Source organism: Rattus norvegicus, chromosome 15 (assembly GCF_021556685.1).
Source record: "Rattus norvegicus strain SHRSP/BbbUtx chromosome 15, alternate assembly SHRSP_T2T, whole genome shotgun sequence".
NCBI lineage: Eukaryota > Metazoa > Chordata > Mammalia > Rodentia > Muridae > Rattus > Rattus norvegicus.
The window spans coordinates 31,103,445-31,130,597 of NC_141548.1; the positions used below are offsets into that span (position 1 = coordinate 31,103,445).

Here is a 27,153-nt window from a genome sequence, read left to right on the forward strand (position 1 = left end):
AACATGTCCCTGAACTCCATCCCCTTGGGGTGGAGGAATTTGTTTGCAACCTCTCTGACTTTAGCTTCTTCCCTTCAGGGACCTCTTTGGATGTAATTTTGGAACCAGTTGCCAAAACTTTTACTGTCGTAGCTGGGAATCCTGCCACCTTCTACTGCACTGTAACAGGCGGGGACTTGAAGAATTATCAAATGAGCTGGTACAAGAAGAGTGAAAATAATGCTTTGTTTTTAGTATACAAGCTAAATAACAATTCTACTGATGATCCAATGGGCAACTTCAAAGGGAAAATTAACATTTCAAAAAGTCAGTTTATACTTGACATTCAAAAGGCAACAATGAAAGATGCTGGGGTCTACTACTGTGGGTCAGATATCCACGGTGCTACAGTACTGCTTCTGATCCCTTCAAGAAAGGCTAGGGTCAAAGGAAGGTGGCAGACCCAATGAGAGACCATCTCAGGCTGAGCTTCACAGAACATCTGAGATGAGACCTCCTGATTACCTTAACAGTCACCTCCGATAAGAAAGGCTAGAACTGAGTTGGGGCAAGACCCACCCTTTGAAGTTTCTATATCAGTTGAGGAGAGAAGACAAGGTTGTGTGGAGAGACCAACAACACCTCAACCTTCTCAACCCATGGGGCCCTCATATTAAAACAATGAGCAGATGAGCAGAACGTCTTCCATCGTGAGGGTTGTAACTCACTGCAATCTTTATGGTGGAAGCTTCTTGTGCAGAAGCTAGACAAAATGAAGATGGTTTTCTATTAGCATTTTAATCAAAGTTTCCAAGCTATTAGCAATGGTTTTAACTCTTACTCTGAAGACTGGGGAGAGACGTTGTCTGAAATGTTTTCATGACTGAGTCAGGTTAAAGGCTTCATATCTTAGCTAGAAAGGAGTCCTGAGGCCCCACGGGCATAGGCAGAAAAGGGTAATACACAGGTTTCCTTCACACTGGTTACGAGAAGGATCTTGTAAACAAGTAATAGACCTGGTAATATGGGCTGGGTTGACCATGAATCAAGTGAATAAGATACTTGGATTAGCACCTAAGAAGGACTGAGTCCACAGAGCGTAAGGTCTGAAAGAACCCAGGAAACAGACTGGAGGGAAGATGCACCTTTAAAGATGCCACTATTCGGGAATGTATTCTAGCAGCCAGCGTTTCTTCTGCTCAGATAGCTCTTTGGATTCTTCTCCTCACACAAAGCTGACTTTAGCATATGTAGCAGAAATGTAGTAGAAACTAAAAGTCAGATCCTGAGGTGGCTTCCAGTCAACTCTCCTTCTACTGTCACCTTTACCACACACTATTTAAAGCCACTGATGTCATTCCTGGTATTAAGATAAGTCATGAGAATAAAAAAAGGGGGCAGGGATTTTTATCAATGCGCTTACAGTTTTTCTTTAGAAAGCCTATTTTCAGCAATTATAATTAAAGATTACGAAGTGGGAAGGGGGAAATAATTAAAGATTGCCAGAGTACAAAAATGCAAGGAATAAATATGAATAAATAATGATATGTGTGATAATGTCACTTCAAAGTCCATTATTTAGTACACCAATTTAAAATTGGAAATACAAAAATTCTTAAATATAGAGCACACGCTATACAGCAATGATTATTATTGACTTTATTATATGCAGGGCCCTAAGATTACATGAAATGCCCAATGTCTGTGAAAATTTTTTCATAGAATTTTCTAGGCTTGAAAAGAGTCAAAATTTGATTAAATGAAAAAGGGTTTTTCCCAGTAGGCATACAATTATCAATTATTATAAATTACCTCAAAATTGAAAGGCTTGACAACAACAAAAAGTTGTTTTGCTGTACCACACTCTGGGTGGGTTGGAAATAAGGGTGGCTTAGCTGGTTCCAGAATTCTCATCAGGGTGAAGCTGGGGTATTAGCCAAGACAGTAGGCATCCCAGGGCTTGATCAGGAAAAGATCTACTTTAAGCTCACCCACATGGGTACTGATATCCTATCTTAGTTACTTTTCTATTGCTGTGATAAGACACCAAGACCAAGACAACTTATAAAAAGAAGCATTTAATTTGGCTCATGATTTCAGAGGATTAGACTCCATAATGGTGGATCAAAAGAAAATCTGAGAGCTCACATCTTGATCCACAACCACAGGTAAGGTGGGGGGGGGGGAGAAAGGAGGGAAGGGAGAAAGAGAGAGAGTGTGCATGTGTACATGCACTAGGAATCGCACAAGTCTTTTGAAAGCTTGAATTCTCTGGTAACATACTGAGGTCATATGTTACCTCATATGGGGACCAAATATTCAAATCTAAGAGCCCACAGGGGCCATTCACATCCAAAACATCACACAACAATCTTCAGCAAGTGTATCTCCATAGAGCTCTTCTCAACATGGCTAGGACTCTGAGGAAGAGTTGTATGAGGCAGAAGCCACAGCCCTTTTGCAAGCTATCTTGGAAGTGGCATCTCACCATCATGTTAGTGGCAAGGAGTCAGTGAGTGAGGTACTGATGAGGAAGGATTACATGTGAGCATGAGTACCAGCAGCCCACCTTAGGAGCTGCCTACTGCACCGGATTGGCATAGAAAGTATGGAAAGAGAAGTAAGTCTAAAAGTTGGTTATAACCAACTTGTTTAAAGATCTCTTTGACTATGAAGCTAAAGGGATTTTATTTTTCTCTTACAGGACAACAGATTATTGCACATATAAAATACCTGAAGATACTGTTTCAAATATATGTTCTTCAGCTTAATGTAAAGATTCTATCTGCCTATGGGCAGGCACAGAATTAATTAGTTGGTTAATTAATAAATTATGTTTTGGAGACAAGTTACCTATATGTAGCCTTGTCTGGCCTTGAACTCATAGGGATGCTCCTTTCTTAGCTTCTCAAGTGCTGGAATTAGATATATAGATATAGATATAGATATAGATATAGATATAGATATAGATATAGATATAGATATAGATATAGATATAGATATAGATATAGATAGATACATAGATACATAGATACATAGATACATAGATACATAGATACATAGATACATAGATACATAGATACATAGATACATAGATACATAGATATAGATAGATTGATATGTAGTTATATAAATATATATATATTACTATGCTTGATGACTGAAGACTTGTTTTAAGACCTTATTTTGTGAGTAGACAAGGAGGAGCTGGGGGTTTGTTTGTTTGGGAAAGTGCCTGGAATTGAACCCAGGGTTTTGCTTCTTGTCTCTTGCCCTGACATCAGAGAATCCACTATTAGATGTCCCTTTATCTCTACGGCAATGGTTCTCACTCATTTCCATCTTAACATATGAATTTTCTGGGGACTTCTTTGAAAACATCAGTGTCTGAGATACATTTCCAGAGATTTAGATTTAACTCACATTGGATTTCTGGCTTCCCAAATAAGTCAATAACCCCTTGGTCCCTGACCTCTTCCTACCCTATAGAGTTGAAGACCACTGGTCTAAGCAAACCATTCGAGGTGTAGTCCAGACGGATAACATAAGTATCATTAGTTGTTTCTCCAAATGAGTCCTACATCTCACCCTATGTCTACTAAATCAGAATCAGAATCTGTATTTGAACAATGTCCTTGGGCAAGTTATATTTGCACTAAGGTTTAAGAAGCACTGGCCTAGGAGATTCGTTGTCCTAGTCTACTTTGTATGACTGTAACAAAATACCACAGACTGGACAATTTATGTAGAAAATAAATTTATTTACCATAGTTGTAGAGGCTGAGAAGCTCAAAAGCAAGGGGCTCACATCTAACAAGGGTCTTCATGCTGTTCCAGCCCATGGCAGCAGGCAGAAGGGTCAGGAGCAAGAGGGAAGCATGCTACACTAACTGTTTTGTCAGAAACCCACTCCTGTGAAAGCAAATAGCATTCATTATTTCCCGAAGGCAATACCCAAGTGCCTCTTAAAGGGCCCACCTCTTATTGTTGTTGCATTGAGGATCATGTTACTAAAGCAGCATGAACTTGGGGAAATAAATACATGTCAGTCATTCTTTTAGGGTTTCTATTACTGTGAAGAGACACCATGACCACAGCAAACTCTTACAAGGGAACACATTTAATTGGGGCTGGCTTTACCATTCAGAGGTTGAGTCCACTGTCACTGTCATCATGGTGGGAAGGAAGCATGATGGGATGCAGACAGACATGATGCTGGAGAGGAAGCTGAAACTTCTACGTCCAGATCATCAGAGAGCATGATAAGCATGAGACACACTATATCTGACTTGAGCTTCTGAGACTGCAAATCCCAACTCTAGTGACAGACTTCCTCCAACAAGGTCACACCTCCCAATGGTGCCAGTCCTTATAAACCGATGGTTCTATTTTCATTCAAACAACCATTATTACTGAAACATTCCACTGAGGTAGAAAAATATAAATAGGTTTTTTTTCCCATTGCCACGGAAGAGTCTTATTTGTAAAAATTTCCTGAAGTGATTCTGACGAACAGACAGGTGTGAGCCTTACTTGTAAACAGTTGCCCGTCCCCAAATCAGAAAACAGATGATTTACTATTAGATTTATTATTTTTTATTATTATTTAGATGATTTATTATTAGATAATAACTAATCTTACTGAGGTAATATACATGCTCACTGGAAGAGTATATGATGTAAGTTTTGTGTATGCCCGTTTCTCACTCATTCACAAACAAAAGGAGACATGAATAAATATTTATTGAGTCCATGCTTTGTACCACACCTTCACAAATTACCCAATGAAATCCAGGCTCAAGATCAAGACAGAAAAACAAACAAACAAAACATGAACCTTTAGTGCACTCTTACGTCTCATTTGAAACAAGAAGTAGTAGGAAATAAGAGAACAGAGTTCATTTATTCCCCTTACAGGATGGATGCAGATGTGCTTAGGTGGGAAGTATCATGATATAAGATGGGCATGGAGTAGGCAAGCAAGGCATAGCCTGGAGCCAAGGCAGAGACATCCTAGGAAACAAGCAACCACTATGTCCCCAGAGACTGAGAGAATCCATACACAAGAGAAAGAGAGAATGGGGGCAAGGGAAAGAAAGGAAGGATGAGGGGGGATTTAAAAGACAGAAAAGAATTCAAGGTGAAGACCTGGAGGAGTTCTAAGCTTACTAGGGGTAACTGGGAAGCCTTTTGAAAGACACCCAAAGCCTCATACTTGGGTGGGCAGGCCTGCTGAAGGTCTCACCTAATGTGCACATGAGCCAAATTCTGCAAAAATTCTGAAGCCAAGTGAACGACATGGAAATTGGCTATGATTTCCATATTTTCCATGCATTTCCCAACCCTTCCAATAAAGGCGACTGACATCAAACTAGTCTATATAATTGTTGCGTCCGTCCATTCTGCTGTCGGTGATTTTTATCCATGATGACGAGGGTTTGGTTGAACAGTGTTCAGAACGGTGAAAGGAAATCTCACTTTCTATAAAAAAAAAAAAAAAGAAGAAGAAAAGAAAAGTCTGCATCAATTCCTAGTCACAGAGAGATCAATCAGTTCCTAGGAACTGGAATAGATAAGCCGCTTCCTCCAGACTCCCAAGCAGGGTCCTCTGCAGCTATGCTGTGTCCTTGGGAATAAGACTCAAGGGCAGACAGAAAGTGTCCTAAACCCAGACACCGTCCATTAACTGACTACAGAGCCAGGCGGGTCACCCAACACACCAGAGCCACCGTTATGAGTGAAGAGCAACAGCAAAAAGGGAAACAGGAACCATGTGTTGGTGTCTTCCTCTTCCTCAGAGGGGACTGAGGCTCCCAGCAGCCAGGAAAGAAGGAAAAAATGCTCCTACCGTACAACACGCGCCTTTTCCAAGGGCGTTGCCACCCTGAAGCAAGCACTGGTCGTGGCCTTTTTAAATGCCAAGGAGGTAGACATCTACAGCACAAATAACGAAATCAACTTGAACGAATTCAAGCTGTGACCTTCATTTGGAACAATTAAGTTTTTAAATGGGAAATTAAAATCATTGAATTTGAAAGCCTGAAGGAATCTAAAAGGTCACACAGGACATCTTCCATTCATATGCATGGTCATCAAATATTGATTGAGTAAAGATAACCCAGCGTCCATTCAAATATTTTCAATAACAATTTTATTCTAAAAATAAAAATAAAATTGCTCCGGGAAGTCAGAAAAAGGGAGGGATTTTTTTAATCTAGTTTTTAGTTACTTTGTTTATTTTCTTGAGATAATGTAATTACATCATTTCCCCCTTCCCTTTCCTCCCTCCAAACCCTCCCTCCCGTACGCTTCTTGTTCTCCTTCAAATTTTTGGCCTCTTTTTTCACTCATTGTTGTTACTTCTGTCTATGTATGCACATAGACATATATCCCTAAATACAACCTACTCGGCCTGCATAAAGTTATTCGTGTCTATGTTTTCAGGGTTGACAGTCTGGTATTGGATAACCAGTTGGTGTACTCCTCCCTGGAGAAGACTATTTCTCAGCTTCTCGGAATGCCTGGGTTACCTGTAGTTCTTTGTGTAGGGTCGAGGCCCTGTGGACTTCTTCCCATTCCCTTTGGCACATCTGTGAGCATCATCCTTGCTCAGTTCATGTTTAGACAGCCTATGGCTTTTTGACTAAACGATCCAGCCTCTAACACCAGAGTGACCTCTTCAATACAACTAAGATCATGTCCTGCCTGTCCTTAGAAACCCTCCCACAAGATCTGATGACTCGCAGGAAGAGCTGAAGCTCTTAAAGCCCTTAAGACCATCTGCAGTCTGACCCTTTCACTTCACTGTGCAGCTAGACTCACTCCATTCTTTCTCGTTGTCTGGGCTTCCATCAACTGCATCTTCTTGCCACTGTTAGCACATCCAGGCTGGTAAGGTCCCACCCCAGGGCTTTCCCACATACTGTTTCCTGTGAGGTTTTTCTCCCTCCTTGTTGTCTGACTCTGACTTCTCAGAGGCATCTTGAGAAGGTACTTCGTTAATTACATTCTGCCTATTTTCTCTAGTTTGTAAGCTCTGAGAGAATAATTTGATTTCCCTTTTTATTGGACCTGAAAATTACATAAATGTATCTGAGTGAAAAATGAGCATCTTTTGGAATTTGGCCCTCTTTTGCAGTCTCGAGGATGCAGTAAGGCCCTGCTTTGCTCGACTTTTATTCACTGAGTGATCTCAGAGATCCTGAGAGGGGATCAAAAGGACAAGAGCAGGGCCAATGGTCCTCCACAGGTCTAAGGTGTCCTTACAGGGATGCTGACGGGTGAGTAAATCCTTCCCAGAAAGTCTAGACGCTTTGATGAAATCATAGGAGCCTAATATGATTGGCTTTTCTTTTCAGTGACCCTCCCCCAACTGAAATAAACATGAACCTTTTGGTTATTTTTTTTTCCACTTGACTATTTTCAGAACCTCTATTAGTAAAATGGACAAGGCTGTAATTATAGAGAGGCATCGCCTCATCCCTCAAATATTTACTGAGCAAGCACAGTGCTCCTGATGCCATATCACACACTGAGCTGCAAAACAGCCAGAGCTGGGTCCCTGTCCTCGGGGTGAGAAGTGAAAATACAGCCTTAGTAACAGAGCAAGGAGCAACGGCTGGGAGAGCCTGGGTGGGGGAGCACCTGCCTAGACCCTCAGGCGAGAAGACGCATCTGACCCGCTGACCGACTGAAGCGTGGAAGTCGAGGGAGGGCGGACCCTGCCCAGGGAGGAGACAGGGTCAGATTGCACAGGGTCTTGGAGGCTTCTAGGGTTTTAGCTCTTCCCAGGGGTAATGAACGGTTACATAGAACGAGCTGATTTCACTCGGAGCCAGCCTCTCCGAGGTTACACATGTTTATAATGGGGGGGGGGGGTGCTACTTTCCTCCAGAAAGGTGTTCTTAACGGTTCCTTAAGACGGTTCAGGAAGGAAGATGACCATCCACAATAGTGACGCGTGTCACAGAAGCGTTCTTTGCTGTTAAGTAACTAAATATAACTAGTTTCTTTTTGTGGGAGCGGGGCAGCTCGTTGAGATTTCGTGGGGACTCTGGAACCGCAGGATGCAGCTAGTCCCCTGTCTAGAAAAGCTTAGAGGGTTTTCGTTTTGTTATTTTGCTTTATTTTCTTTTGTTTTTGAGATAGGGTCTCACGGGCGCAGTCCCAGCTGGTTGGAAACCACTACTGCTGGTACCTATTTAAGCCAGGGTTGGCATCACAGAACTTTTTTAATTTTCTCTAGTGACCCAACAACTAATGTCTCATGAGACTTCAGTAGCGAGTGCTAAATTCTCAAAGCATTGTGGGAAAATCAACCGACAAATTACTAGTGTTTATTCATGTCTGTGCATCTAGACTGAAGAACATTTAATGATGTTGAAAAGAGTTACACATGAGGGCAACAGCTCTATACAGGCCTCTAAATGAAGTATTCATTCTTTTTGAGATTCTACTCCATACAGGAACCGGCAAATGCTATTGGATATGTTATAAATACTCGAAACGGGTTTTTCTTTCTCTGTTTTTTTTTCTAACAGTTGTATTTTGCATTCTGTCTTGTGCAAATGTCTTGTGACACTAGGTATATAAGGAGAGCCAAACAGACACAACTCCGCCCTCATAGCTTTGTTTAAAATAAACCAGTCCCCAGACAAATACATGGGTAGTTATCATATCACACCACTTCACAGCTGTCGCCCCTGTTCCTCCTTCCCGGCTTCCCATGTGTAGCTTCTGAGACATCAGTCACCCTTGGCAGATCTCCCCGCCATAGGCCCCTCCTTGTCAATTCCCTTCAATGGCTTTTACTCCAGTATGGTTCTTCTAGAGTGCCTAGGGCTCCTACTGGACTCCTCTGATTCTTCCTGAGTGAGCTCATTCACTCTTGCAGCATTAAATTTCACAGATGTGTTCATGGCTCATGAACTTATATTTCCAATGTAAAACTCTCTTCCAACAACAGCACCACACAGGTACCTGCCTGCCTCGGATTACTTCAGGTGCTTTCTCTCATGCCATGACTGTTTAACTATTACCTTCACCTTCCCTCCCCCTCCCCAATTTATAAGCCCCGCTGGGCAGGCTGCCACGGTCTATCTTCGGTTTTCACTGTGCGTTACTGGTAAGCCCATAATATATGAGGATTGCGTTCACCGTCTAAACTGGATTTCTGCTTTAGGGAGCGCTTGCACCGGCACCGTGCATGAGGATGATTTAGTTAAAGAAACAACCCCCCATCCCTGTGTTTTTCTAAATGAACAATCTCAGATGAGAGAACACATTGGCACGGTGTGAGTGGTTGAGTTTAAAATGCTAAGCTAAGCTCGGACCATCCCTTGTAGGTACGGAAAGTGCCGAAAGTGCCGAAAGTGCTGCGAAGCTTTTATAAGCCACCTACGTTCCTGCGCCCCAGCTGGCGAGCTGACGAGCTGAGGTGTCACAGCAAACATGACTCATTTCTTACAGCAGTCAACTCAGATCTACCCTCTACTCCAAAGTGAAAAGGCAAAAGGAAACAACAGTAGGCTTTCCTGTTTCTGAAGAGCAGCGATTCAGTTCAACCACACCATGCTGCTCAGACCCGGGGCCACTGAAACAGCCAAAGAGAAAAACTCCGCGGGCCAGGAGCAGTGTCTCCCAAAGCTGTAATAACAACACATGGCGACCTCACTTCCTCGAGTTCTGATCCCATGTCCTCTTGTACTAACTAATCAGTTACTTCTCCTACACCCCAAGAGCCCAAGTGGTACTGCACTGTCTAGAGACAAACTGAGAAGGCCTTTGCACTTGATCTTTCTGTATGAATCAAGGCCCCTGATTTCTCACTGGGAAAGCCCTGGTTCCTGTGTCCCTTCAAACAGCTACCACATACTATGTGCAAAGGCTAATTCTTTTCCCTTTGCTTACCATAAAGAAAGTTTGTCACACGTCCCCATGTATTTGAACCTCAGGACTTAATCTCTATCAGTGTACAGGACATTTGCATCTCTATTGCAAAAATATATATTTCTCAGCTGAAATGACATTTTGAATTTTACTTTCTGTATCTGCCCGTAGATAAGTTTATGCTATAATATTTATTTATTTATTCTTATATAGTTTATATAATTATATAAGTATAATTTATTTATACTTATATAAATAAATATTTATAGGGAGTCCTCTGGGCTAACAGTGGTGTTATGGTGGGCCTTTCATATGCTGCCCAAAAGATGTCTACAGCTATAGTATAGGTCAACTCAGACATAGCACATTCATGAATCAAGGCAACAGTTAACACTGGTAAACTAAAACCCTGATTCCAAGTTCACCCTCTGGGTCGCTAATCTGGAAATCGAGCTGGCAAGTTTTAAGTATTCTGAAAGAAACTGTTCTCATTTGAGTCTTACGAAAGTCCTGTGTCTCAGGGCTCTTCTGGTCTGTCTCCTTGGCATGTGTCATCCCCTGTACAGACCCCGTTCCCACTGAGACCTTGCTACTGCCGATGAGTAGACTGTGTGCTTTGTCATGGACTGTGACTCCCCTCACGATGTTGCCAGATGCCAGGGTTGTTCCTCATGTAAAGGTAGCCATGAGGTATTTCCTGTGCCTTCTGGTAACTTCCCAAGTACAGCCACTACTCAGTCAAGCACATGCACCGACTCTCAGACTCCCTTGCAATCAAAGCCCCACCGAAAGGACAGTTTGTATTCCCATTCAATAATCTTTTCATTCACTCTTACTGAGCATTCATTACACAGCTCAGTGTTAAGAGCCCTTTAACTTGTCATATACATGATGTATGTAGCAGCACATGCATTCAAAACTAGGCGCTGGCACAGCGGTACAGTGGTAATTATAAAACAACCACTCTTAGAGATGACATCTGTGATGGTGTCGAATGTTACCAAAAATGTACAATTCTGTCATTGTCTCTGCACTTGTCTCTACCTACGGCCAACCTTCCCTGCCAATGCCACAGACTCTGCCAGAGCGCCTGGGGCACACAGGTCATGGCAATGGGACAGCAGCAGATGCAGAGAGAGTGAGGCTCTCGGGACATGACAAGGACACTGTGGGTTGTGATGATCTAAGCTGCTGCAGTACAAGTTGCCACTTGAATACCAAACGTCCCACTTACTTGGTTTTGAGACCCTTCATCCAGCCCCAAGGCTACGCACAAAGGTGCCATTTGATTGTACTGCACATCTGCCTCCATGAAAGTCCCCACGGGGCTTTCATGGTTTTCTCCCGTTGTTTCCTCAGTTAACTCTAGCTCTATTTTGCCATTCTCTCCGTCTCATTTCTTTTTCCTTCCTATCTGTAATAAAACTAATTGAAAAATACTAGGTATATTTAGCTCCGACAGAGCCTAAGAGCTGGACGTGCTGTGAGACCATGAGTGACACAAATGTTTGTCGGTGGCTTTGGGAACCACTGGCATGAAGGGTCAGAACACCTGTTCCCAGGAAATAGGGACAAGTCCTTCCCACATCTGTCTTCCCAGTCTGACATCTTAAGCCATACCCAGAAGGCAGTCAACGCCCCATCCCACCCCACCCCATTTCTCTCCCATCTGTGACAAGTGGTAGAAAGTCTTGCTCCCAAAGAGGCTCCCACAGGCTCCCATAGCTTTCTCTTTTTCCTTTGAAAAATAAACAGTTATTTTATTTCCACGTAGAAAATGAAGTGGAAATTGTCCCTGGGGTTCTGAGAGAGCATGGCGGCATCACCAGCCTGTGCTGGACAGGATAACTAGAGGTGAAGGGTACAAGGTCTACACAGCAAGAGCTCAATGCCACAGCTACATAATTCTATCTACAAAATGTGAGCTTCCTGCAAGTGCTAAAGCAGCCATGTTCTTCTGTTAACCAAGTCTCACCATCAACGGCGGGGGTGGGGGGGGGGTGGGGGGTGGGGGGGAGTGTTCATTGCTATGATGGTTGGTGTTGATGGTCAATTTGACAGAATCTAGAATGGTCTATGAGTAGGGCTTCTGGGTGTGTCTGTGGAGGACCTATCTTGATTGCATTCATTAAAATGGGAAGACCCATCCACCTTGGGCAGCACCATTCCCTGCGCAGGAGGTTCTAGACTGTATAAAATGGAGAAAGAGAACTGAGCAGTACCACACATACACTCATCGTTCTCTGCTTCCTGCCCATGAATGGGAATGTGACCAGCTGTTTCAATCACCCGCTGCCTTCTCAACCTTGAGCCCTGAGCTATTCCTCATATTCGGAGAATACTTCAAAGAGAAAGGACCCATTCAGATTCTTTAAAAAATAATTAGCCACAGGCTTCTAATCTTGAGTTTTTCCAGCTTTCACCTCTCTTTTAGGATATTATTAGACAGAAATACAAAATAACATGTTTTGTTTGTTTTTAATAACTAATCTTCAATCAATAAAAATTTATTTTTCACCTACCAACAGCATGAACACTTTTATTGTTGTTCCGCTGGGTTCTGTCTGAAGTTCACTCGGTTCCTTAGGCTTCTAGCAAACAGAGAAAACAAAGAGGATTTCCAGAGTCCGAGAGAACTTCTCATTCCAGGCTGGGCCATTCCTCATTCCAGCCTCAGCCACTAAAGAGCACTGGCTGGTCAAGACCCAAGTTCAATTTCCAGCACCTACCACTCACAGCCATCTGTAACTCCAGTCCAAAGGAATCCAATGACCTCTTTGGGCTTCCATGGGCACTGCATACACATAGTGTGCAGACATACCTATAGGCAAAGCACCCACACACATAAAATGAAGATAAACATTTTTAAATGAATTTCTCATTCTATTCAAAGGGCATAAAATTCACATCCTATGACATAAAATCTTCCCTGTGAAATAAATCCTAGGATACTTCTAAACGGTACTAGTTACCTCCATATATTAGTCAGGGTTCTCTAGAGTCACAGAACTTAAAGAATGAAGGGTCAGAGCATATATATATATATATATATATATATATATATATATATATATGCATAACATACATATTATATGTATATATATGAAATATATTCAAATGATTTACAATCTAGTAGTTCCTCAGCCCCACAGGCTTGGTGTCTCAGCTGGTCTTTGTTCTGTAATCCGGAAGAAACAGGCTCCAATGCCAGTGAAGGAATGGATGTGCTAGCAAGGCAAAGGCAAGCAGGCAAAGAACAAAACCTTCTTTATTGTGTTGTCCTTATACAGGCTTCCAGCGGAAGGTGTGGCCCAAGTTAAAGGGGTGACTTCCCACCTCCAGATCTGGATCACAGCTGTGCCCTCCATTTCTGGATCGTAGTTCATTCCAGAGTCAAGTTGACAGCCAAGAATGGCCATCACACTCCAAGAGCCAAATATGTCACTCTTCATGGCAAATTTTCTTGGATAACTACAATGGACGGCTACAAGCCTGAAAGGGAACAAGGCAGAAAAGGGAAGGGAAGGGAAGGACAAAGAGGCGAGGGATACAATGATGGAGGATGTGGGACACAAAGTTAAAAGTCGACTACTGCTCTGGCTGTGTCTGCTGAACTGTGCGCTGGGTTTCATCTCTCATAGCTTTGTGTTACCCACTGGCAAGCATCAGTTAAAGGCCAAATGGGCTTCCCCAGCTGAACTCTAACTCTCAGAAAATAACTTGGTAGGACAAAATTAAGATGTGGAAGGCCAGGGTGGGATTAGGAGAAAGAACTAAGAACATGGACTTAGCCTAGTAAGGGCGGGATAAACCCAGTTACTTGGGAAATACCAAGCAACTGTGACTATCGAGCACTGTTGTGGAAGCTCAGGAAGACAGATTGGTGCTGACCTAGACACTCAACCCATGTCTTTTGTTTATAAGAGGTCAGCAGTGAGCCACCATCAAGCAGATGCCTTACGGGGAATCCATATTGTTCTGGAGAGAGGACAAAGAACAGAATCTGACAGCCTGTGATCCCCACAGTGACCTTCCTGGCCACAGGGGACACTTTTGCCTTATCCCCTAGGCGCGACGGTGTAATACACATTTAAGGTCCATGGTTCAGCCTTGGCTCACATTACACTAGAATTATCTGGAATGAATTTTTTTATTTACATTGTTTTTAGAATTTCTGTGTGACTACAGTATTTATATCATTTCTACCCTCCCCCCTCTACCTCTAAGCCTCCCTGTGTCTTTCTCGTTTCTTCTCAAATCCATGAACTCTTCTTTAATTTTTATTGTTACATATGCATGTATATATGTTTACACACATGTACACATACACACACACACACAAACCCTCCATTTTATGCTAGGCATCCATCTTGGTACCCACTAGGCATTTGTTTCTGACTCCAGTCCCTGGAGGTAAATTCCCAGTGACTCAGTGATCCCCACCCAGAAATATGCAATGGTGACCACCTACTTCTCAAGATATGACTAACGGCCTTTTAGGGTCTGTAACCTGCTTATGCAGACCTTGTAGTTGTCCTGACTACCTAATCTTGGCAGAGCACAGCAGCCTTGGCTTGCTTGTGCAGATCCTAGAGGTTGTCTGTGGCTTTCCACCTTCAAAAATTCTTCCCTTACCCTCTTCTCACAGCAGTTCAAGTTTGGCTTGGAGATTGTTGTCTTGCTAGCAGATATCAATAAATCCTTTAATTACAGTTGGATTGAGTCTATGGTTTTCCCCCAGGGGTCAGAAACTCCATAACTGAGTACATTTAGTGTGTATTTAGTGTCATTCATATGCATGTGTACATGTGTTCAGGATTAAACACTTGGGACTGAATAACCTATCAGAGAGCTTGTCCCTGGAGGAAGCTGATTTCCCCTCCGTCAGCAACCACTGCCTGGCTGTATCTCTTCCTCTAGGAATGGGACCTTGGGAAACTTTCCCCATGCACATTGGAGTGTCAACTGGTCTCATTTAGGCAACCATACTGTTTATCACTTATGTTTCATTAGCGCAACTTGGGAAGGCTTTTTTTAATACATATTTTTATTTTTAAAGAGAGTGAATACAACATGTATGTGCAGTTTCCACCGAGGCCAGAAGAAGGAGTCAGATTCCCCAGAGCTGGAGATTAACATGATTGTGAGAGACCCCAGGTGGGTGCTGAGAACTGAACTCAGGTCCTTTGGAAGGACCTGACCTAACCACAGAACCATCTCTTCTGTCCCTAGAATTTTTTTTTTAATCTTGATTTCTAGAACCTGTCCCAGATTGACTAAGGAGATTCTAGAAACGTAGCTCCAGGCTTTAGTAACTCTTAAAATTCCCAGGCATCCCAGTGTGGGCTCAAAGCATGGGCGATGTGTGCTAACTGCCTCATCCACTTCTCTCTGCTTCCCTACTGTGGGCTATCCTGCCCCAGTCCCTTCCCGTCTGGTTTGTTCTGCTTTGTCCTTTAAAGGATCACTCTACAGCACTCTGCTAAGTCTTCTGTTTCAGTTTTGATTTTCCTCCTTTATGCTCCATGCCTGTTCTGCTGATTCGTCTTTCCATTATGTTTGTTTGGTTTTGTATTTTCTTCCTTTGGTCCATAACATTTATAGGGCACTCGAGGTGGACAGAATACTGTGGTAAGCACTTGGCTGCTGCTAAAAAAAAAAACAAAAAAACAAATCTAATCTAATAATGCCCTCTGTTAAATTCCTTGCTACAGCTATGGATTAGCGTCTGGTGAACAATTGGCATGCTGGCAAAAATCTCTGTCTCTTCCAAGGAGACAGCTGCCTTGGTATATAAATAATAAATCCAAAATAAACAGATAAGTGTCAATAAAGAAATAAAAGAAGCTCACGCAAATAGAAGCCAAAGCAGCATTAATGGCAGTCAGAAACTAATTACCAACATCTCCTCTAACAAATTCTGCCTTGCTCTGTCTATGAAGGAGATGCTACAGTTTGCACCAGAAAGAAAAAAGGCCCAGATCATACAACCAGTGAGGTTGCTTCTGAGCACAGAATACCTGCTGATTAAGGCTGTTTTCTGCTCGTTTATGTCACTTTTATGATGGCTATTCTTGGTTGTCAACTTGACTACGTCTAAAATTAAATAAGATCCAAATATGGAGGGCACATCTGTAGGGGATTTTTGTCTAATTTAAAGGAGGAAGATTGACTTCTCTTCTGGGTCTTGAAGGTAGGAAGACATGCTTTTAATCTACATCTTTTGAGCTGGGGAAAGAGTCACCTTTAATCTGGATCCTGAGTTTGGAAGACATATTTTAAATCCAGATCATTAGAGCTTGGAAAACCCACCTCTTATCCAGGACATACATTCTTCTGGAAGCCATGTAAGGAAGGACACTGATAACTTGACATTGTTTTGAGTCACCTAGGAGACACATATTTAGGTTCTCTGAAGGCATTTCCAGAGAGGTTTAACTGAAAAAGGAAAATTCACTCTGAGTATGGGTAGTACCATCTTATGGGTTAAGATCTCACACTAAAAAGCCACTTGAACACCTTCCAAAGCCACTCTCTCTTCTCTGCCCCCCAAACACCCAGATATGAGCAAGTCCCTACTGCCCCGCCTTCCCAAGTATGATGAGCTGTTCCCTTAAACCCCAAGCCCATAAAAATCCTTCTTCCTTGAAGATGCTTCTTGTCAGGTATTTTGTTTGGTTTAGTTTGGCTTTTGGTCAAATCAATAAGACAATCAACCTATACAGAGATCAGTACCATAATGTAGAAACATCATTCACTGCTGTTTATCCTGTCCTGTAGTTCACAGGCCTTTGAAACTCATTTCCAGGAAGAATATGAAAGACTTTGGAGATGCAGGCCAAAAGCACTCCAGAGTTCTGTCAATAGAGCTGAATGGGAGAGTCTGGTTATATCCAAAAGACTGGATAGGTACACGCAGTAGAACTTGGACTCTTGGGGTTTCTGAAGGAAAAGAGGCCCTGCTGGGAACTAGAAGCCATCTGTATTACACTCTGGAAAGACATGTAAAGATTAGCAAGAAACTATTTCCTACCAACTTCACAGGGATTATGACCCTACTAACACCCTGGTTTCAGATATTTAAGCTCCAGAAAGGAGACAAAATTTTCTGTTGTTTTAAACCATCTAACTATAGAAAGTTCCACAGCAGGCGTGGTGGTTTGAAAGAGAATGGCCCCCATAGATCCACAGGGAGTGGCACTATGGGGAGGTGTGGCCTTATTAGAATAGGTATGTCACGGGGGCGGGGGGGGGGCAGCTTTGAAGTATGGCACTGTCTCTTCCTGTTGTCTAGAGATAAAGATGTAGAACTCTCATCGATTCCTCTAGCACCATCTCTGCCTACACACTACTGCCAGGGGCTAGCCCCGACATTGGTCTTCTTTCTCGTGTTGGTTCTTCTTGAGGCAGTGAAGGGAGAAGAGCATCAGTGGAGGGTAAGACTTTGTCTTATGAGATATTTAGGGTTGCTGTATAATAATAAGTTTACTTATCTAAGTCTAAGTTACTATGTTACTGTAGCTGATTTACTTATCTATGTCTAAGTCACTATGCTCTGCTACTGTAGGTAACCCACCTTCTGTGTTCCTCTGAGGCCAGAAACTGCAGTCTCTGGCATTTAGCCCCTCATTCTAAAACAGCAGGAGATAAAGTAAAGGATTACTTGCTGGAGCCTCTTCCCTTTTGTCCCTATGCCTCTTGCTTGTCAGGCTAGGGGGAAGTTTGGAGCAATAAACTTCTATTGAATGAGAAGTGAATAGCACTTGCAGAAGGAAAAGCTTCTACATAGCCAAATATGCATAAACATATATAATTTCACACACGGATTCATAAATGCGCATTTATACATTCCCACTAAGAGTCAGTTGGGTCCGGCTTACATGCATTATCACAATTACATTCTTACACACACACACACACACACACACACACACACACACACGTATACATTCTCATGATCACATACTTACACAGACATCCATATTTACATATGCATATGGAGCAAAAGGCCAAGCATCGGTGCAGAAAGAACTCACTCATTCTGGATGAAAGATGAGCTCCAATCTTTATTACATAGAGAAAAAAATAGCTTCTACCCTTTTAATGCTAAGTGAATTAAGTTTTTAAGAGAAAAGGCTTGTTCCTTTTAATAAAATAAGCCTGCCTTGCTATTAAGAAATGACCTGTTCTGTCCCATGGTAAAGAAAAACCTGCCTGCTCCTTCTGCTCTCTCCAGCTACTTCTTTTTTCCTCTTTTTCTCTGCATTCTGCACATTGCTCTCTTATGTTACCTATAGTCTTTAAGTTATTCCTCTCTGCATTTCTTCTCAGCCCAGATCTTTTTAGCTCAGTTCTCCTTAGCTCAGTTCTCCTTAGCTCAGTTCTCCTTAGCTCAAACCTGACTTTTCAGCTCAGTCTCCCTCCAGCTCAGTCCGTCTGTCTCTGTACTTCCAGTTCAGTCCTTCTCTCTCAGTCCTTCTGCGTCTCTTCCCTTTGTCCTCAGCACTTAAACATCTTTCAGAATACATGATCACGTGTTACAATATTCATCACAAGTTAATATGAAAGATCAAAGCATAAATTGAAATAGAAGTTTACAACCGAGAGTGTTTACATGAATATCCATCAGGAGTAATTATCTGGCTAACCATTCATCACCATTGTCAGCCCTACAGGTTCACTGAAGGTCTAAAACTATAGCTGTTAGTGAAGTTTTGTATAGATAAACCCAGACAATATTTTATCCTTTGTCCTTGCACCTGTAATAAATCATTTGTTCTCTTTTTATGACTCTTGATAATTGTTTTACAACCTCTTGGAATGTGTTCTGAGTAGAAGAAGAAGGTCTGGTTACTATCTAAGAGCCATTAACTGGTGACACCTGGGAGGCTGGCAGAGTTCTCACTGCAGTTTTGACTATTAGAAAGAGACTTAATAGCAGTCCCACTATAAAAGAGCTTAATAATCATTGACATAATTTGAGGAATTCTTATAGGATCATCATTAAGACTTAAGAAGTCATCTATTTGTCTGTATAGCATCACTACAAGACAGTACACCTTCATAGATCTGCAGAGATCTGCTCCAAAGGGGTGTGCTATTACTCAATGGTTGTTTTATGTGTTTAATAATAACAGAAAACGTCCTTTAAAGGCAGGAATCTTTCCTAAAATGAATCCCTTACAGCCTTGCTTAATAAAGGCAAACCAGTCACAGATTATATAATAATCGGAGGCTGGCCATCTCAGGATGATCACCCGCTAGTTATTAGCTTGTCCTGTTACGGCTCCTGACACACTACTATGTCCCACCATGACAATAATGGACTAAACCTCTGCCCTGTAAGCCATCCCCAGTTAAATATTTTTCTTTATAAGAGTTGCTGTGGTCATGGTGTCTCTTCACAGCAATAGAACAGGGACTAGATAAATGGGGATATAAGAAATCAAGCAAAGGAGGCTAGAGAGATGGTTCAGTGGTCAAAAGCACTGGCTGCTCTTCCAGATGACTTGGGTTTAATCCCCAGCACCCACATGGCCGCTCACAAGCACCTGTCACTCCAATTCCAGGAGATCCAGTGCCAACTCTGGCCTCCATGGACACTAGAGATATATGTGCTACACAGATGTACATGCAGGCAAAACACTCATACAAACAAAAAATAACTATTTAAAGAGAAAGAAACAAAAAAAAGCAAATATGGTGAAATAACCCTGGGCTGGCAACACCCTGGGTGTGAAATGCAGCCAGAAGGAGTCATCACCACAACCAGCACCTATAAGAGGGTCATAATGACCAGTGGAGGAAGGCGGCCTCTGCCAACACCAGCCCTACAGAAAAGAATCTGGACTTCACCATCCTTTCCTCCTGCCTCCTACCAGAAGGGATATCATGAAGCAAAGGAAGCAGACAGATGTCACTCAGTAAGGTCAGACTTCTGCTAAGAAGAGTGGATGACAGCACCATAGTCACTTGCCTTCCCTCCTCCTCACCTAGCTCTCATGATCTTTCTGTGTCTGCTGAATAGTCACCACTGCTTCGATGAAGGACTTAACTATGCAAATATTTGAGTAACGATGGGTCCTGATATTCAAACATAAGTACCATGAGACAAGAGACGATGCCGATCATTCATTAGTGAATCCTCAGGGTGTGATACATAGTAGAACGCCTAGTCTCATAGACCAGGAACTAGGCAACCCGATGTGAAAAGATCAAGGGTTCAATCCAGAAAGGTTGCCTTTGGCAGCTTCTCAAGAACTATAGACAGTGAGCACCACTGTGCCCTTCGTGTGATGTTGAGGGCGTAATCTGTAATAGCAAATAAGGTGTCTACCTGTGTATCCTCACAGTCCTGCAGAACTCCTGAAGAGAGTAGCATGGGGGACAAGTAAAGGGCAACATAGTCGACTGAAATGAGTAACTACCCAAGGGCAAGCAAATGTTGACATAAATGTAAATTTCCTCTGGACAGGCTAGCCCCCGTTATTGGTATTCTGTCTAAGCTCCACCACCACAGCTACCTGGGAACAGCCAGGTATGCTCCGCCCCATGGTTGCCTGGCAACAGCCAGCTGTGCCTGACACTATAAAAGGGGCTGCTTGCCCTCTCTAACCTACTCTCTTCCCTACTGACTTACCCCCTCTTGCTCTTTGTTCTCCTCTGTTCCAGCCCCCACCCCCCACCCACATGCCCGTGGCTTTCAACTCTTCTACTCTTCTCTCATTAAACCTCTCCACGTGGAACCATGGTGCCTTGGTGTTTTCTGTTCGGGCACAGGCCCAAGATTTAAAACCCTAACACCTGTGACGCTCAAAAAGTGGTGAGAACTTACAAAGTTGTTTTCACCACTGTGGCGGGAATGTAGGTCCTGGATCCACCCGAGACATTGTGACATTCTTGCTTTTTTTTGGGGGGGGGTGTTGTTTGTTTGTTTGTTGGTACAGAATTTGATTCCAAGTTTCCCTGCACTTTATTTCCTATTGTGAATTGATCTGTTAGGTGTCAGAGATTATGGTTTCCAACTTCTGAAGGATAAGCCAAACATTCCCTGTCTTTTAAAATCAGTACAAATTTAGTTCTGTCATAAGCTAGAATATAGTGGTTGTGCCTATTTCTTTTTGAGATTGTATTTTAATTACAACATTTCTCCCTTCCTTTTCCTCCCTCCTAATCTTCACATCCTCCCCATTTTCCTTCAAACTCATAGCCTGTTTCCATTCCTTATTTTTGCATTGACAAATGTATTTGTATACGCATAAATGTTACCTGTATGTACATTTTCAGGGCTGACTGTTTGGCACTGCCCAGCCAAATGGTATATCTAACATTTTTACAATGTTTTGCCTAACTCAGCATAGGTGACTCTTCAGGAGGAGGAGGAGGAATAGGAGGAGGAGGGACAGGAAGAAGGGAGGAGGAGGAGCATGGATAAACTCAATAAAGATCAGGAAATGGCTCAAATTGGAAGATGATGTTTTACTGACTTTTCGTTTTAGACAAAGGTGAATCATCCTTGTCTGGCTTTGCCCAGAGGGAATTTGCAGCAAACACAACAATCATTGCAACATCCCCAGTCCACGCGCACATATCGATCTCTTCCTTTGATGTTTCTTTTGATTACATCGGAAATGCCGATGAATCCTCTCCTTTATATTAGCTGTTAACATCACAGCAGTCTCTCTGACATGTACTTCTAATTAAAAACAGCCTAACCGCACCAAATTCTACTCCCAGGGAAGGAAACAGAAACCTTGCTACAACTCATCAGTCATACAAGCCACCTCGAGAGCACCTCTCAAGTGGCCTTAGTAGATCACAGTGCAAACCTTGAGGTTGGTTTTATCATCTCAGTAACAGAGGCAGGCATGCGAGCCTCCCATGCATGGAAGTAGGGTCCTCTGGGGCAGAGCATGGTGGTGCACACCTGTAATCCTGACCTTAGGAAGCTGAGACCAGAGAGATAAAACTTCAGGGTCAACTTGGGTTACACAATGCTTGCCCGACAAAGGAAAAATGCCCCAGTGGAAAAGGGGATGAGACAGCTGGAAACAGGAGCCAACTTTCCCAAATGCAAGTGTGTCACAGAAAAAGCAGGGAGAGCGTAGTCAGAAAGCTATGGAAGCCCTATGCAGAGAAGAATCTCCTTCCTCGTCCATCTCGGCTTCTTCTGCAGATCTATTAGATCCGGAACTTTAAAACCAGGTGAGGCTGTGCCACCAAGAGGCATCCAGTGTCTTCACTCAGTCAGCTCAGCCTCAGTCCTCACTGAGCCCCTCTATACCTTGTCTTTCAAGAGTCACAGGAGATACTGTGTTGATATCTCATGACTAAGTAGTGGCAGTCAGGCACCCTGGGGAGCCCTCAGATACCCATAGAAGGGAAAGCTGTCGTTAACTAGCACAATAAGACTAGATTAATACAGATTTTCATACAGAGAAAACACCTGTGGCTCTGGTTCCAAGGACGAATTCTAAAGTAAAACTGTTGACCCCCTCTGACTCAACGTTATTGAGGCATGAGAAGGATCTTACTGCCACCCACTTCAGGGTTACTTCTGAGCAGCTGAAAAACCACTGAGATCTATGTAAACACTAGTCCCATAAAATCGAGCCTTCCTTGAATATATGGTTTACTTGGGGATCAGTCCTTCTTAACTGGTCTGTACATTCCTGTTTGCTCAGATAGGCACCCCAGCTCCATGGATTTCAGTCCAGTGTGCGACCGAGAGAGGAATAAATTGTGGCATTTACTCTAACAATGTTCTTGGAACTTCATAAAACATTTAACTACTCACCCAAAATTCTAAGGCTATTAAAAGGCACTTCCTGAAGTACAACTGTGGCTGGCATACAGTTTCTCCTCATCATTTACCCCCTGATTCTGAGTGTACTAAGAGAGAGAGAGAATGGGAAAATAAGGCCTCTCTGTTCTTTCAGCTCCCAACAGTTAATATGCACTGTCACCTTGTCTAACAACGACGGTCTAGCATCCTACATGTCTTGATGACCCCTGACTTTTGCCTTTTGCTCTCCCTTCTGTCCCTATCTCCTTACTTCTCTCCTGTGTTTGTGACAACCCCACGAGGTCATTAGCAGCTCCACTTTTCACGTGAGGGTACTGAGCCTCATAGAGACTGGACACCTTACCTCAGAAGCAGGCCCAGAAACTAGATCTGGCTTGCAGAATGGTTGTTCTTGACCTGAGATATGGGCTGTGGGATAAACAGAAGAAACACCTCACCTGCCTGAAGAATGGCTAAGATCAAGTTTGGAGTCCTCTCATCTTTGCTGATGCAAAGGTTGCCTTGGATTCCTTGGCCAGTCTCCGGAGGGATAAGAGATGAGTATCTAAGTCTTGCTACTGCTCCATCTTCCTTCCCTACTTTAAAACACCATTTGCAATTTAAGCACACAAGATATTCTTCCAGGATGCCTTACTCTCACCAAGTACCATTCCACCTCATCTGTCCTGCTCCCTCCTCCACCCCCCAGGCCAAAGTGTGAGTGATGATCCCATAGACCCCTTTCTACTGATGCCTGTCGAAGGTAATATCTTACTGGACTCTGTTGGATTCATTGGGTTGTTTTGTTTTGCTTTGTGTTTTCTGTTTTGTTTGTTTGTTTTTGTCTCCTCAGGGGCCTGGGATAGTGATAGTGAATGAGGGTTTAGGATAGAACTCATGAGGATTGGGTAAAATTCCGTGGTTCTGTCAAGTCCACAGAACTGCTATCTTTACCTCTCATATATATCCATGCTTTGAGGCAAAGTGTCCAGGTTGTCTTTTTTTATTTTCATCCACTTATCACTTAGACAGAGGCAGTAAATGGCCTTACAGCCTGAGAGCAGTAGCCCTCACGTTCAGAGATGAGCTAATGTGCTCAAAAGTACTATAGTGGGAAAAACTGTGCAAAGAAGAGAAACAAATTTCTGACCAGTCCTCCCTTGCTGGTCATAAACATACCCCAGCGTCTTAGGCATTGTGTGCTGGCTGATGCAGTGAGCAAACTCCAGGATGCTACTGACTGCAACAAGATTTTCCAAAGAGCTGACAGCCCAGCATTCTCCAACATCAGCGGCACAGATCTGAGAAGCCAACCCTAGTCCTCCCATGCTCCTTAGACACCAGCTAATGGCCATGGAAATGGGAAGATGGCAGGGCTCCAACTCTTGTCATGGATGCATTCCAGGGCCCAAACCCTGTGTCTTGGGCTGTCGGAGAAAAGTTGAATGTTTCTATTTTATTTCATGAAGAAAGTCTGCACTTTCTCTCCAAATAGGTCTGCAAGAGCCTACTATTGCATGTTTAAAAATGTATAGTAACTTATTTTCCTAAATGAAAGACCATTCCATCCCTAGTACTGAAAGGAGTGTTGGTGTGAGTCCTGACAGCCCTGCATCCGAACTCCTACACCATACCTTCCTATCACTGACACACGATGTGGATGCTCCTCAAGAATGCGGCATGTATTGGGGGGGGGGGTCTTTAAAATGTTTAAAGTGATATACACATGCATTTAGAAGCGGTAACAGCTTAATAGCATGCAACAAATACGGAAAGGTCATGTCATAGAGGCATGACCTAGAGATGCTCACTGGCTCCTGCAGCAGCCACTGGTCAATGAGGACAGTGTGCTTGCCCATCATGCCACACTCAATTGGGAAAATACTTGGTGACAGGTCAAAGGAAAGTTAAGCCAAATGCAGCAGCCATATGAATTAAAATAAGGTCAGATTCTCAAGTGCTGTGTTGACTAGTAAATCCAGCAGTCCTATGCTTCCTCTTTACCTGTATGCATATGATACAACAGGGAGGTTTAAATTATCCTTCCCTCAGCTTAAGGGCAGGTCCTCATGAGTATTTATAACTCTCAGAAACAGAAATGTCAGAATAAATATATCACGAGGACAACAAATCATTAAGAGGGAAAAATCGATTTCAACTATAGACTTTTGGAGATTAAAATTGCTTTCATAGAATGTAACAACATTCATCTGTTCATTCAATAACAATCTGTTAAGTGCCTACTGTGTGCTGAGTATGTCTTTAAAGGTGTGGGGAATATGGCTCTTAGAAGCTCAGGAAGTTTATATTTTTCATGGAAATAAATGGTAAGTTGAATTTAAAAGTAAATGTTACAGGGTGATAATGTCCATACAGAAGAATGAAGTGAGATAGCAAGAAGGAGAAAGAAAGAAAGAAAGAGAGAGAGAGAGAGAGAGAGAGAGAGAGAGAGAGAGAAAGAAAGAAAGGAAGGAGGGAAGGAAGGAAGAAAGAAAGGAAGGTAGGCAAAGAAAGAAAATAAAGACAGACAGAGAGAGAGAGAGAGAGAGGAGAGGGGAGAAAAAGGGAGACTCACAGAAGATGTTCCAACAGGCTGGTAAGATTGACGTTTTCTACCACTTCTCAAAAAGGCTATAACATAAGGTGACACCTTAGCAGAGGCTCCCACATAGACAGCCTGACTTTTGTCTGTTTTCTGAACACCTCTGTCAAAAACCTTCATACAGATTTAAGCTATGACAGCGCTTTTTTTTAAGTCCTGGGAGCAAGCGAGGGTGCTCTCTTCCTTTTCTTGCTAAGCATTCTTCCATAGTCACTGTCATTTCCTTAAGACTGATTGGTGAAATCTGATTAACTGGCGCAAACTGTCAGGGGACAAGTGTGAGGGGCAGCATGGAAGAGGTCCAGACGAGGTCAAAAGTTAGGACACGAGAAGGAAGAATTAAACTGCTAACAAGCAGGAAAAACATGGGGTGTGTGCCAAGAGCCCTCTCTCTGCCTTGCCTCCCTTCCTCCTGGCATGACCGTGTTCTGTGGTCTGAGAAGCTCACCCTGTCCACCACAGAAGGAAAGGAAGCAGAGAATATGACATACTTCCGTCCCTAGTCTCAAGATGACTCTAGTCTCCCTGGGACACAGTCTCCTCCTTTTCTGCATTTGCAGGTCAACGTCCTCCCCAAACTGCTTCAATAAACAGAGAGGCTGAAATCAAACATGCTGACCCCAGGAAGGTTCTTAGATTTTCCTCCTCTCAAGGAAGCCAGGCACAGAGGAACCAGGGGAACGGGCAACTCTGAGAGAGCCACGATGCCTTTACGCTCCCAGCCTAAGGTGCCAGAGCTTCTGAAACCACAGGCCCAGAGAAAACCCCAGAATTTGTTCCCATTTCTGCCTGTCATCTGTCAAGGCATGATTCACAGGCAAGTCAGCATCCACAGGAGAAGTCAAGGACACACAGCCTGGGCATGTGGTCACAGCACTGTCATATCAAAGGTGTCCCCCCTGCTGTAGAAAGATTTCAGCTATACTTAAGTCACATCTGGGGTTTAACCTTGAGTAGTTGGTAAAGGGTTAACTGCCCGAGTCTTCCAAAAAAAAAGGTAAATGAGGCTTCTTGCAGCACATTATAGGTAAAGACACAATACAGCCAGAGTGTCACTGAAATCAAAGAGGTAGCCTGGGGTCAAGGCCCTTGTGGGCAGGAAGAGTCAACCAAAAGCCTTCAAGTGCAGCATCCTCTGCTCTCGCCACACAGAGTGTTAGGAGTAAAGGAAGCTTAATCACCACTTAGCCCAGCCTACCTCACTAAGCTTGTAGAAAGTAGAAAATGAAGACTTCGGTGACCATCCTGTGCTCACATATCAGCGAATAGCCAAAATGACCAACCTCTGGCTCAGAGTTTCCTCCACCAAATCCTGCCACCTGAGAGCCACAAGAAAGCACTCTGTCACCATCCCCGACCCATGCTTCCAACCCACATCCCTGCTAAGGAACCCCTTGCTAGTCAGCTGGAAAACCATTCTCCATACAGCCAGACTGAACCCCTCAACTAGTTCCTTCAAGACCAGAAGAGTAAGAAGCTTCTTCCACTCTGCAAAGCCCTCAATGAAGTCAGAGTGCTTGTCTAAAGCTCGGTCTGTGGTTTCTGACTCTTTCTAAAGAACCTCAAAACCCTGATCCCCACCCAATTCCTCCGCACTACCTAGTATCACACTGAGCACAAAGGGGTGAAAGAAGAAAGGCTGGGCTCCTCTCTCTCATCTCAACCTGGGTAACCCCTGCCCCTCACCGCAGGGCCTCCTCTCACTCCCTCTGCTGAGGAATAAACGGATCAATGACCAGAGCCTGCCAGGCAGCCTTTCCCTCACTTTCATTTAGAGACAAAGAATCTCCCATTTCTGTCTTTTTTCAAAATAAAAGCAAGTTTTTTGTCTTAGTTAGGGTTTCTATCGCTGCCATGAAACATGACCCAAAAGCAAGTTGGGGAGGGGAGGGTTTATTTG

General features: G+C 43.1%; 1 gene segment (V, D, J or C); it reads left to right on the forward strand.

Moving 5' to 3' along the window:
• The window catches only part of Trdcl (T cell receptor delta constant like), a 68,624-nt gene that overhangs the window by 1,044 nt on the left and 40,427 nt on the right, over positions 1–27,153 (forward strand). Inside the window, exon 3 of the C gene segment in view lies at positions 79–381.